General features: G+C 48.4%; 1 protein-coding gene across 3 annotated transcripts in view; it reads right to left on the minus strand.

The window, feature by feature from the left end:
- Window positions 1–5,442, minus strand: part of TMEM184B (transmembrane protein 184B) — a 44,897-nt gene extending 39,455 nt beyond the window's left edge. The window contains exon 1 of one of the 3 annotated variants that reach the window (XM_039519564.1): window positions 5,378–5,442. The gene's annotated coding sequence lies outside the window, so the exon portion shown is untranslated. Of the gene's footprint in view, window positions 1–4,772; window positions 5,002–5,377 lie in introns of those variants that run through there. The other 2 variants (XM_039519563.1, XM_039519566.1) reach the window with 2 other exon arrangements.
- Between the last annotated feature and the right edge of the window lie 9,159 nt (window positions 5,443–14,601).

Consider the following 14,601-nt stretch of genomic DNA (forward strand, 5'->3'; position numbering starts at 1 on the left):
GGAGGTACTGATTCTCATTCCAGCAGCTTCGCACTCAGCAGTTAAATGTCCTAACTTTAAGTGAAATAGATTCCTTAAAAATCACAGGAAAAGGCCTATTGTCAGTAGGCCACATTTTACTCCCCCATGCACACACACATCTAATTGTTCCTTGCAGCACATTCTCTAGTGCTCAGTCTAGTCTTAATGACTTGAAAGACATTTGAAAAGCAGCCACAGTAGATTCCTGCACGATTGACACATGTGATAACGCTTGTCTTACCTGACTTCAATATATAACCATTACTAGGATAGGGTTGTGGGTTAAGGCACTGACCAGGGACTTGGGACACCCGAGTTTAATTCTCTGCTCTGCCACAGACTCCCTGTGTGATCCTGGGCAAGTCACTTAGGGCTTCTCTATACAAAGAATTAGTGTGCAGCAAGCTGGGGTATAAATCTACCTCACACTAGTCTGTGTGGACCTTGCCACACCACGCACTAAAGGCTCTGGAGTACGCTTTGCTCAACGCCACTTTGAAACGTGCACAAGCAGAGCGTGGCTACGGCTAGAGGAGGCTCAGCCCTCCACAATCAATCTCTGCCTTGTCATTTTCTGAGCCACCCAGGTTGGCAGATTAAGTCCCACATCTGGTGATGCCAGAGCCAGGAAGGGGGCAGAGTGGGATGGAGCAGTGGTTCTCAACTAGATGTCTGGGGCCCCCGGGGGGCTGCAAGCAAGGTTCAGGGGGCCCATCAAGCAGGGTCAGCATCAGACTCACTGGGGCTCCAGGGCAGAAAGCCGAAGCCCCACTGCATGGAGCTAAAGCCCGAGGCCCTGAGCCCTACCACCTGGGACTGAAGACGAAGCCTGAGCAGCTTAGCTTCATGGGGCTCCCTGTGGTATGGGACCCCAAGCAATCTCCCTGTTTGCTACCCCCTAACGCCTGCCCTAGCTTTTATATACAGAAAATTAGTTGTTGTGACACAGGTGGGCCTTGGAGGTTTTATAGCATGCTGGGGGATGGGCGGGGCTCAGAAAGAAAAAGGCTGAGAACCTCAGGGATGGAGCATTGCGAAGGGAGGGCCCTGCCTGTGGGCTGGATTGCCAGCTGGTGCAGCTAGATACCTCAGTCCCAACAGGGGGTATTGGCTCCTGGCTCTCAGCAGCACTTCCCTGGAAGGCTGAAGTTTCAAGAGTGCCATTTGCAGAAGGCTCTGCCAGGCAGGGAAGCTCAGGAGCAGTGTCTGGAGCAGACCATGGGAAAGAGGAACTGTGGCGTCTGGGAAGCAGCAGCAGGCGAGCCAGAGAGACCTGTCCAATGGGGCTCCTGGGGGGGAGGGGTTTCCAAAGAAGAGGAATTGGGGTTGGCATGGAGTAGAATCTCCCTGTTGAGGATTGGGATGAGGTTTGCTGGGACGAGGCAAGAGTGGTGTGTGTGTAGGGGGGATTGGTCCTGCCCACATGCAAATTGCATGTCAAGTGACACTGTGTTAGGCTCTTTCAAAACTTGCGAGCAGTGAGAGCCAATGGGTTGAAACAGGGAGCTGGACCCAGCCCTGTGGGACAGGAGTTGCTACAGTGGGTGAGTGCAGGCAGGAAGCCTCCGCCAAAAAATATTTTCACAAGCTGCCTATGGAAACTGGAGTAGATCAAAGCGTACTAGAGAACTTTTAGTGTTCAGCAGCAGGGTTCATACAGTCAGTCAGTGCTTGGCAGGCCAGCATGAGGTAGATTTACACCCCAGCTTGCCATGCACTAACTCTTCATATAGACAAGCCCTTACCTTGCTGTACGTTAGTTCCCCATCTGTAAAATGGGGATACTCACTCTCACCAGTCTTGTTTATTTAGACTGTATTCTCTTCTGAGCAGGGACACTCTCTCTCTTGCTATGTGTTTGTGCAGCACCTAGCACAGTGGGATCCTGAACTAAGCTAGTGCTAAATAGCAATAAAAATGCTAAATAAAATTCATTTCTCCTACCAGCCATTTCTGTAACTAGCAAGAGCTTTGTGACTTCCTTTGAACTGCGGGAAATAGAAACAGACACTTCTACTAAGAGGAGCATGCAGGTAAAGAAAGGGGCCCATCTCCATATCCATCAGTGCAAATATAAACTATTTAAAATGAGGACATGAAATGAAAGAATAAGACCCCAATCACAGAACTCAAAAGGCCTTTGGTTTAAGACGAGCATAGCTAGTAAAGTGCTTTACTAAACCAACAACGAAGAACTGGGTAGAGAAAGGTAATTCCATTTCACAGGGGACTGGTATCTTGAAATTTGATTTCATTCTGCTTAGGAACCAAAAATTTCAAAATTCTCTGCAAAAAGGGAAAGAAGTCCCAGCCCTGTAGCAGTCTGTGTGGCAGGCAGCTCCAGCGCCACAGACCCTGGAAAGCCCAGGCTCCCCACACTCCTAGGCAGGTTGCGGAGTAGCTGGACAGGCCGACTGGCAGAAAATTTGGTGAAACTGAACCGTCTCCACAGAGTGTTTTGATTTTTCCAGCCAGCTCCACACACATCATTTGCATTGCTCCTCTCTGAGCCCCTTCTATTTTTACTGTGTCCTTTTGTTAGTATTCCATATGATCACATACATGGATTTATATCAGCACTACATTTTCAATCTTTTCCTTAGTTATCCCAGCTACCCTTCTTCCCACACCTGTTTTGCTGCATACAGACTAGAAGTTTTTATGGAGCTGTCCACAATGCTCAGCTCCTTTTCCTGAGTTACAGTTAACCCATGAGTTTTTCAAATTATTCCTTCCAAAGTACATCACCTTGCATCTGCCAGCACTGAATTTCATCTTACATAGCAACCGAAGTCCTAAGAACACAGTAGTGCTCCTCTAGATTGGTTAATTTAAACAGGCAATATGAGTACCATTACCATAGGTCCATACTACTGTTTCTCTGGCTGCATGCTATACATCGGACAGCACACATACAATGCATTCTACAGTGTCTGTCACATTGTATATCACCCCCATATACCACAAGCACACATCACACTGTTACATACATACACGCTGCACATACACAGCCTTCTTATTGTTCTAAATACACACCTTCTAAATCTACAACTCATAGATAAACATACACCTGACTAATAACACAGTTTACATCGTGTTCCACACACCAGTCAGCATTATCATGTCACACTGCCCCGTACCTCTATATACCACTCAGTGCAATTCAGAACCAAGCTGTGCCACAGAGCACCATGCTATGTAATTCAGTGTCACCCCGCACCACGCCATGGGTCACCCGACCCCATGAGCCAATCGCTACCACTCAGGGCCAACCCAGTACCACACACTGTGCCAGCCAGCCAGCATCCCTAGCATTCAGCATCACATTTTGCAACTCAGCACCCTGCGCCATACCGATCAGTACCACACTGTACCCCCCAGCACCACATCACACCGCCAAGCCCCTTAGTGTCCAGCATCACATCATGCCACACAGCACATCACACATACCATTCTGTACCATGCCCTCCTGCACCGTGCTATCGAGCATCACATCATGCCACTCAGCACCAAGCCAGTCAGTACTATACAGCACCACACCATGCTATGCCACCCAGCACCACTGCACTGTGCCAATCAGTGCCCACTGTACTACCCAGCAGCTTACTAGCCAATACCATATTGTGCCACTCAACACCGTGCCAATAAGTACCATGCCACAGAACCCAGCACCACACCGTGCCATCCAGCACCACACCAATCAGTACTATACTATACCACGCAGCACCATGCCACAGCGTAGCGCCCAGCCAGCACCATGCTATCCAGTGCCATATCGTGCCAGCCAGCAACACCCTGCACTGGGCTGTTCAGTGCCAGCCAGCACCACTACACCATGCTAACCACTACCACCGCTCTGTGCCAGCCAGCACTAGCGTACCATAGCAGCCAGTGCCATCATGCTGTGCCAGCACCTCTGTGCCATACCAGCCAGCACCATGCTATCCAGTGCCATATACCAGCCAGTGCCATCATGCTGTGCCAGCACCTCTGTGCCATACCAGCCAGCACCACCATGCCATACCAGCCAGCACCATGCTATCCAGTGCCATATCGTGCCAGCCAGCACCACTGCGTCGTGCCAACCACTACCACTGCTCTGTGCCATACCAGCAAGTGCCATATCGTGCCAGCCAGCACCACTCTGCACTGGGCCGTTCAGTGCCAGCCAGCACCACTGCGCCAGCCAGCACCAGCGTAGTGCCACTGTGCCATACCAGCCAGTGCCATTGTGATGTGCCAGCGCCTCTGTACCATACCAACCAGTGCCACCATGCCATACCAGCCAGCACCATGCCAGCCAGCACCACTGCGTCGTGCCAACCACTACCACTGCTCTGTGCCATACCAGCAAGTGCCATATCGTGCCAGCCAGCACCACTCTGCACTGGGCCGTTCAGTGCCAGCCAGCACCACTGCACCGTGCTAGCCACTACCACCGCTCTGTGCCAGCCAGCACCAGCGTGCCATAGTAGTGCCACTGTGCCATACCAGCCAGTGCCATTGTGATGTGCCAGCGCCTCTGTACCATACCAACCAGTGCCACCATGCCATACCAGCCAGCACCATGCTATCCAGTGCCATATCGTGCCAGCCAGCACCACTGTGCTGTGCCAACCACTACCACTGCTCTGTGCCAGCCAGCGCCACCGTGCCATACCTGCCAGTGCCATATCGTGCCAGCCAGCACCACTGCGCCGTGCCAGCGCCTCTGTGCCAGCCCCGTGCCCGCCCGCAGCGCCCAGTCTCACCGTGCGGCGGGGCCGGGCTCCCCGCGGGGCTGCTCTGTCCCGCTCGCTCAGGGGAGGGGCGGGGCGGGGCCCTCACGAGCCCATGCCGCGGTCGCGCGCCCCCAGCGGGTCCCCGGCAGCCCCTGGCGCTGCCCGTGTCCGTGCCTGTGTCTGCGCCGCGATCCGGGAACGGTGGGAGCCGGGTCTCTCGGGGAGTCAACGCGGCGCAAGCGCAGAGAGAGCGCGAGGCCCCGCCCAGCCCGGGAGGAGGAGCGACAGGATGACATAACCGCCGCGCTCTTAAAGGGGCAGCGCCTCTTTCCCTCGCTCTCTTCTCCCCCCGCCCTACCCCAGAGCTCTTAAAGGGGTAGCGCCCCCTTCCCCTGCACGCCCCCCCTCGCAGTACCCAGCTGGCGGCAGCAGCAGCTGTGTGAAGTTGGGGTGCCAGCCCCTGGTCCCGTATAAACGGGGCCCCTGCCTTCCCCCCCTGGGGGTGGTGAAACGGAGGCAGGAAGGGGTTGTAGTCACATTCACAGGACTCCACCTTTATTTATTGCAGCGTTCAACCCAGACCCATGAGCAGCTGGGCCAGGTCACCCCTAGCCTGCCCCCCAGGGGAGCCTCACCAGGCTTTGCTGCTGGAGCTCCCACCAGGGCTCCTCCCAACCAGGCTGCAGCTCACAGCCTGAGCCTCCAGATACAGCCACAGCGCTGGCCGGGCTAGGGCTGCCAACTTTCTAATTCCAGAAAACCAAACACCTTTGCCCTGCCCACTGCCCCACCCCTGTCTGAGCCCCTCCCCCAAATTCCCCCTCCCGCTGTTGCTTGCTCTCCCCCACCCTCTAGCAGGCACTCATTTTCAGCAAGGGATATTTATTGTTTTGACAGATAGATTATGCTAAGTTTAGGTTTTATTTGTTACAAGACACCAGAGCTGTCAGCAAAATAGTCAAAAAGGGTAATTTAAAAAAAATAAATTTTCACAAAGGTTTTGATTATTCTTTCCCTCCCCTCTTCCCATTTTTCATAACCAGCGCCATGGTTTTTGTTCACTAAAGTTATTGTAGTTTTATGTGTGGAATTAGGACTACACATTATCACGGCTGCGAGGGGCCTGTTAAAGACCCACTGCCACAGCCCAAAGACAAACCCACAGAGCACAGCTACAGCATTACACACTTGTTCACATACCTCTCAAAATAAAGCTGTGGAACTGACTCCCACACCTACATGCACTAACACATATACTTCCACATTATTTATTATTACAGGTGTTGTTTAGTGCCTAGAGACCCCCAGCTAAGATAAAGGCACCACATCAAAAGAGAGAGTTTGCAACAAAGAGTTTATAATGTGGCTAGACAAAGGTGGGAAGAAATGTAGGCTACATTGGCTCTTCTGCAATTACTAGTCAGCAACATTCACTTTTTAAGAAATAATACTTTTTTTTTAATAGCGTTCCCTTCTCTTTTAAAAATTTGTTATGAAAGGAACACACATTTTATGTCATCAATTTTTTGTGGGCAAGCCAGCAAAAGGAATAAAATTCAGAGTTAGGCTGCAAATTTTATTCACACAGGTATACACACATACACCTCCCTACACAAAGAGAGAGAGTCTCTTACCAGGGCCGTCCCTAGCCATTTGGGTGCCCTATGCAGCCCCAGTCTGGGAGACAGGTGCTATGGGGGGCACTTTTGGGGGCCCCACAGGCCCAGAGGATTAGTGGGGGTCCAGGAGCAGCCCGCTCTGCTTCCCTCACCCCAGTCCCAGCCATGTCACTCCGGGAAGGGAGCTTGGGGTAAAGAATCTCCCCCACTCACCGGCAGTGGCAGGAAGCAGAGCAGCCTGGCCCCAGCCCGCTCTACTCCATCAGCTCCCAGCCATGGCGCTCTGCTTCCCGCCACCGGTGAGAGCCGGGGGCGGACCTTTCCTCAACCCGAGCAACATGGCTGGGGCCGGGGCAAGGGAAATGGAGCAGACTGGGGCTGCGTCTCTCCACTTCCTGCCACCGGGGAATGCGGGGAGCGATTCTTTCCCCGCACACACTGGCGTAGGGAAGCAGAGCTCCGGGGCTGGGAGCTGGTGGAGTAAAGCGGGCTGGGGCCTAGTTGCTCCGCTTCCCGCCACTGCTGGTGAGTGCGGGGTCACTGGGGAAGAGCTGGAATTGGGGCGGGCCAAGGGCAGAAGGGTAAGATGCAGAGCTGAGGGAGTTGTCCAGGGACCCACACCCCGCTAGGGATAGCCCTGCCCCTTGCGGGGGGGGGGGGCGGCCGAGGGATAGGGCTGGTCACCGGGGCTGGAGCTGCTGCGTATGCAGCATGGCGCCCTACGCAGCTGCGTATGTTGCATATGCCTAAGGATGGCCCTGTCTCTTACACACATACAATACATGTATGCACACACTTGCCTGAACACACCTTTTCATATACTTTTTCAAGGGGCTGCCTACACCACCCAGCCAGGAAGGGAGGAGAGGTGGTCTGGAGGGGAGAGGATGGGGAGGAAGAGAAGCCAAGGACAAGAGCAGGGTGAGGGTGAGGGGGGTAAATGAGGATGCTGGGGGAGGCAAAAAGGCTACAGGTGCATGAGAATGTGGGTTGGCACAGGGGTGTATAGGGACATAATGCGAGTGCAGCAGTGTATGGAGGTGAATGGGGTGCAGAGGATGTGTGGGGGAGTGCTGTAAGGGGTACAGGGCTGGGATTGGTAGGTGTGGGGGGCAGGATGGGATGGATGCAATGATGGGGGATGGAAGGGCAGGGGGTGGGACAGCAAGGGATGCAGTGAGGGGGATGGAGGAGCGGGGGGGTTAGGACAGGGAGAGATGCAATGACGGGAGGATGGAAGTGCATGGGGGGGGGTTGGGACAGGGAGGGATGCAGTGAGGGGGGATGGGGTGCAGCCCCATTACCAGCACTCGGAGACGGGGATACACATACCTCCAACTCCTGGGTACCGGCCATGGAGCAACAGACTGCGGTTCACAGCAAGGCGCGCCCCGCAGCTCGAGTCCAGCCATGCACACGAGGAGCATGAGAAGAGGGCTGGGCAGCAGTGGGAGATGCACATTCCACGCGACTTCTCAACAGCCGCCTGCTGTGTGCTCGCAAGTGGCGCTAGTTCTTCCCTTGCCCTGACCCAGACAATGGGAGCTGCGCCTGAGGGCAAGGCAACATGCGGCCCTCCAGCAGTCCCTAAGGCTAGGAGCCAGATATGCCAGCTGCTTCCGGACCTGGGAGCCATGGCACGGCCCTAGCAGGGAGCCTGCCAGTCCCGTTGTGGCGCCACAAATTGGACATTCAATGGCCTGGTCAGTGGTGCTGACCAGAGCTGTCAGGATTCCTTTTCAACCGGGTGTTCTAGTCCAACACCAGACACCTGGTCACCCTAGGTCCAGCAGCCCTGATCCCAGCAGCCTATACTGGTTTCCAGTCACCTTGGTTGCAGGGTTATTTCAATGTACTCCCACTACTGGATTTTCCCCAGCCCTCTCCTGGACAGTCTGGATATATTAGATCTGTTATCCCTAACGGAGTCAATATACAACAACAGTCTGCTACTCTAAATGGAGTTACCCACACAGTTCACAACACTGGATTAATTTTGATTAAAGACGAAAACACGTATATTTATCTACAAAGAAATAGATTTTAAGTGAATACAAATATAAGGACTTAAGAGAAAAAGAGAGTTAAGTGCTAAAAACTTAAACTAGACTTTTTCAAGATAAAATTCCTACCACAGATTTCCAGCGATATTACTGACCAAGTTTCAGCTCCCATAGCCCATACTCTTCTTAGGTAAAGAAAAGAGAGAGATGGCTAGAGAGACATAACTGGGGGTGTTTTACCCCTCATTTAACTTCAGTCAGCCTTTGAAAGGCATTTTTCTGAGGGTTACCCCTAGATAAAGTTCATTCTTGCTGTGGGGCTAGAGACCAGGAGTCAGGCGATGAAAGATTCCATGCTGCTGTTTGCGAAGATGCAGATGTTTGTTGCTGCCCCCCTTCCTTGCCAACGACTGACCATTTGATAGGTGATTGCACATCAGTTTCAATGACAACTGGCTAGAGGCACCAGCTTGTCGTTTGTCTCTGCAAAACAGGTTTACCCCCTCTCCAGACTTGTCTGGTAAACTGAAATCACGACTGAAGTGTGTTTATATCCATAACTTTACATATAGTGCTGCCACATACATTTCACCATGATATTATTAACCAGCAAGTTATTAGTCTTCAGATGATACCTCTAACAGTATATTTTCTACAACGATTACAATGGTGCATAGAGTGTGAATATAGGGGTGAATCGGCTCACATTTAGGAAAATAATGAGTGTAGGAGATGGGCTGGGCTGTTTTTTCCTGGAGCACCTGTGGACATTCCCCCCAAAATGTGCTGTAAGACCCCTCACTCCATCCCAGAGGGGCTGAGCCTTTGACAGCTTCCTTCCCTCACACTGTTAGTTATTACCATTAAATGAGTTAAAAAAAACAAACCAAAACTTTACTGAGATCTCCTGGTAATGCTTCACACATAATGGCAAAGAGGCCTTCCTCAGCCATTGCATGTCCAGCTGCACAGGATGCAGAGAGAGGAAACATTAGAACTGAGAATCCATTTACCATACCTTGGTTTTCTTTGCTGCTACCCATTGGCTGCCTCTATCAACAGATACTGCTGGCTACTTATTATTTACAATGTCACCTGAAAGTGAGAACAGGTGTTCGCATGGCACTGTTGTACCCAGCGTCGCAAGATATTTACATGCCAGATGTGCTAAAGAGTCATGTGTCCCTTCATGCTTCAATCACCATTCCAGAGGACATATCCATGCTGATAATGGTCCAAAGTAGTGCAGACCGATGCACGTTCATTTTCATCATCTGAGTCAGATGCCACCAGCAGAAGGTTGGTTTAGTTTTTTGGTGGTCTGGGTTCTGTAGTTTCCACATCTGAGTGTTGTTCTGTTAAGACTTCGGAAAGCATGCTCCATACCTAGTCCCTCTCAGATTTTAGACAGCACTTCAAATTCTTAAACCTTGGGTGGAGTGCTGTAGCTATTTTTAGATGTCTCATATTGGTACCCTCTTTGTGTTTTGTCAAATCTGCAGTGAAAGTGTTCTTAAAATGAACGAGATGTTCTGGGTCATCATCTGAGATTGCTAGAACATTAAACATATGGCAGAACGTGGGTAAAACAGAGCAGGAGACATACAATTCTCCCCCAAGATGTTCAGTCACAAATTCAATTCACTCATTTTTTAACGAGGATCATCAGCATGAAAGAGTGTCCTCTGGAATGGTGGCTGAAGCATGAAGGGGCATATGAATGTTTAGCATATCTGGCACATAAATACCTTGAAATGCCAGCTACAAAAGTGCCATGTGAACGCCTGTTCTCACTTTCAGGTGACATTGTAAACAAGTGGGCAGCATTATCTCCTGCAAATGTAAACAAACTTGTTTGTCTGAGTGATTGGCTGAACAAGAAGTAGGACTGAGTGGACTTGTAGGCTCTAAAGTTTTACATTGTTTTGGTTTTGAGTGCAGTTATTTTTTGTACATAATTCTACATTTGTAAATTCAACTTTCATGACAGAGATTGCACTACAAGTAATACTTTTGGTTTTTTTATAGTGCAAATATTTGTAATAAAAATAAATATAAAGTGAGCACTGTACACTTTGTATTCTGTGTTGTAACTGAAATCGATACATTTGAAAATGTAGAAAACATCCAAAAATATTTAAATGGTATTCTATCATTAACAGCACGATTAATCGAGATGATTTTTTTTAAAGTTGCTTGAGAGCCCTAATTTAGATACATGTTAATACAAAAATGCCAAGAATTTCAAGCAGTCTGACTAAGATTCCCTACCTCTCATCATAGCTGTTTTAACTCCTAAGATATCATTGCACTACTTCTGTCAAGTTAATGGTCCAGCCTAACCAGGACCTGAATTTCGAATATAAAACAAGCAATCGATAAATTAAAAACCCTTCTAATGTCTATATTTCATAAAGTACAAGCCCAAGTTTTTGTATGTTTTATCTTTAAAAAGGCAGTGCCCCCTCATGCCTGGGCATCCAGATGATCACCACTGCTGCTTAAGAGGGACATCCCCCTAATTACCCCCTTGCATCCAGATGTCACCAGTGGCTTCACTATAAAAGGAAGTTATCCCAATAACACTCTCTCTCCAGAATCAACCAAGCTATTATTTGACTACACCTTGGTACCTCTCTTCTTGCAAAAACAGGCAGGCACTACTTAAAGAGACAGTCCACCGCTTCCTATTTTAAAAGGTACCATTCATAATCCATTCAGCAGTAAACAGGCGCTTCTTAAAAGGATAGAGCTATTTTATCCAAACTTGTCCAGATATAGCCACCATCCTCCACCTGCTGAAAACATGTTTGGTCCCTTGTCTATTTCTGTTCATATCTCTCCCTTTGACAAAGTATTTTGAGATACTCGAACTCCTTACGATTTTTTTTATTATATATATATATAAACAGCTGTTTCTCACTAGACAATAGGTTCCCCACTAACCAAATACTCCCCCCAATCCATTCACATATAAATAGCTGATCTTTAAGAAGACAGTACACACACATATATAAAAATTTTCATATTCACCAACCAGAGAAGGAATGTACAAGGAATACCTAAGAGAAACTCAGCTATGCTGAACACAGAGCAAGAATGCAGCAGTCTCCCAAACAGTACATCATCACAGGCAGAGGGAACAAGCAGAGCACAAGATGCTGGGCCTGCAGATTTTGGGAGAGGACTATTTAGCTTCATGGTCTGAAATCAGCATTAGTTATAGCATGTGCAACTGAATGAAGCATCACCTAGATGACGGATTCTTTTGAGATGTGTGTGTTTTAATGTCTAGAAAGTGTGTAAAGTGTTTTGGGATTCTGAAAAAAAAAAAAAAAAAAAAAAGAGACTGGATTTCCAATACCTCATGCCCAAGCTCTTAGCATATAGATCCTCTTGTTTCCCTTCCCACCCTGTCTGATAAAGATTAACTTCCAGAATAATCCACCTGGATTACTGGGATAGCACAGGCATCAAAATACACATACACGAAGGATGTGACTGTGTATACAATTTCTATAAAGGATGTAAATGGTGTGTGTGTGTGTGTGTGTGTGTGTGTGTGTGCGCGCGCGCATGCACACGCATGTGCATACACTTCAGATGCTCTTTACACATACCATCATCAAGTAATAGAATTACTTCATGGAACTTCTTAGTAGCCTATAATAAACCTGTGGAACTCACCACCACATGAAATTATTGAAGTAAGATTCTAACAAGGATTAGTTGTTTCTTTGACTAAGAATAGCACTGGCAAGGACACGTGCCAGGATAGCAATTACAAAGGCTATTAATCCACTCATTCCATGGCATACACTGATGAGTAGCTGATGTCATGAAGACACTCACCTCCTTCACTTCAGTGATACAACATTGCCCTTTTAGATGTGTTGAAACTGGAAGTAATTTTCCTCTGAAGCAGTCTGCATTGTCATAGTCAGAGACAGGCCAGTGGACTAGAAAGACCATTGGTTTGGTCTCATGTGGTGTTCCCTATGTTCCTAAAATTTAAAAACTTATCAAAGCTAATGTTTAAAATCAAGTTTACACAAGTTAAGAAGGAAGGTACTATACATCTGGGGTCAGGCATGAGCTATAAGAGATTACAAGTATCGGTTACAAGGTTCACAAGATACATACATAGTATATAACCAGCATAGACCCAGCTTGGGAGTGCGGAAGTTTTTTTACTACACAAATTGGAGACAATTTGCCTGTCTCGCCATCTTAGCCTTCCCCTGCCACCTTCAATTGTTTTTACCCTTTATTCTTTTTCTTTATTATGTATTAAGGCTGCCTCACCACTCAGCCCCGCTCTTCCTGATTTCCCTGCACACATGAATTTTTAGTTAGAAATAGCAGGTCTTCCCTTCTTGTTTGCTGGAGGACCTTGGGGATATTATTGGGAGGCCCTAGATTGTGACGAGGCTGCAACGCAAACCACAGCTCTCTCGCACTACAACCAAAGACTCAGCATCCGCTCTGCCCTCAGCTAGGAGACTGGCAGCTCCACTCCAGGGGCAGCCTTGGGCCAAACCACTATTCTTGTCCTCCAAGGATCTGACCAAGGTCCTTCCAGCAAAGAGAGGGATACAAGAACCCCACTGTGGAATCCTACATCTTTACAGAAAGAGTAAGAGGAAACATTTGTTTCTTTGCACGTCACCTTTAACACTTTCAGCAAGTTCCACTAAAAGAGAGAGCCAGAGAACCAAACCCAGCCCAGCTGTTCCCTTCCACCAAACGATAGGACAAGAGCCAAAGCTGATTAGCTGTGCTTTATTGCTGGTGAGAGCAAACAAACCCATTTCTAACCTATTCCTCTAACAAGGATGATAGATCCCTAAGCAAATACTGTGGCTGCATTTATTTGTGATTTTAAATTGGTACACAATTCAGGGCAGCAGCTGGCCTGCAGCTCCTGTCACAGAGCTCTCTCAGCTCTTTTGTACAGTGGGTGACTACTAGGGACATCTAGGTAATTTTAATTAAACATCTGTAAAATGTACTAGCACTTATTACACTGCTCTAAACTTCAGTTACATTAAAAACTGCAACCTCCGAGTGAGACATTTCCATTTGTGTCAGATTAATTCCTCCCATGAGCAGGTGGGAGTGGGCAAATCTGAAAGACAAAGCTACAAGAGAACAGTAGAAAAAGAGGATCCTCCGCCCAAGCGATAAAGTATAAACAGATTTTGATCCATCTCTGTGGGGACAAAAAAAAAAAAAAAAAAAAAAAAGTATTGCTGGGCCCCAGGACTGGACTGGCAGGAAGCGCACCATGTCAGGACAGAGGTGCAGTGACAGTGCTTTCTGCTGTTGATGCTGCTTTTAGAGACTGGTCCTTGTCACCAGCAAGGCAGAGGTGAACTTTACAGATATAGTCTTATTATCCAAATAATTATCTGAAAATTTGAAGTGCCCCCCAGAATGGGAATTGTGATTATCCAAGCTGTGGCACTGCCCTCTAAGCCATTCAGACAAGATGTACCACCACCACAAGTCTAGATAATGCTTTTCATCCATAGATCAAGGGACTTCACTGAGGGAGACAAGTATCTTTATCCCCACACATCCCGAGTTTACAGGAATAGAGAACATGCAGAAAGGCAGCAGTGTGGGGCTAAGTTACCTCTGAGCCCCCACCGGGCCTTCCACAGGAAACAAACGTTAGAAAAGGAAGGAGTCAAGTTTCACTCCATTACCTTAGAAAGCCCAGGGAGGGGCGCTACGGAGGTTCCAAACACACTTGTGAGTCTCCTGATTTTAGGGATGGGTTCTAACGCTCCATGGCTACCACGCACAGACGCTGTCAGAGTAAGCTACTAAAATGGCCCAACAAATTATAGGCTTCTAAGTTGAAGGTGCAGCTGTCTTCACATAGCTAACTGATGGAAGCTGGAAGGATTCATGAGTTGACAGTCATTTAGTCCCAGGTTTGTGGGTTTTTTTTTTTAAATCAATTTTAAAAGTTTGATGACTATCAGGAAATTGAACTCTCATCTGGTTGTTTATTCAGAATGGGGTAACTGTAGGAGTCAGTACTTAGAAATAAAATATTTCAAAATTAAAATTGACTCCTGGGCAGGCGAGACAGCGAGATCTCCACAGGGACCAGATGCAGACATGGAAGAATGAACTTCAAGAGCAGTCAGTCCCGCTTACACCAGGTCCAAATTTGGATCTCAGTTGTCTGGAACTACAACCTGGACTTTCCCCTTCCCCGTACAG

The sequence above is a fragment of the Mauremys reevesii genome, linkage group 1, assembly GCF_016161935.1.
Source record: "Mauremys reevesii isolate NIE-2019 linkage group 1, ASM1616193v1, whole genome shotgun sequence".
Lineage (NCBI taxonomy): Eukaryota > Metazoa > Chordata > Testudines > Geoemydidae > Mauremys > Mauremys reevesii.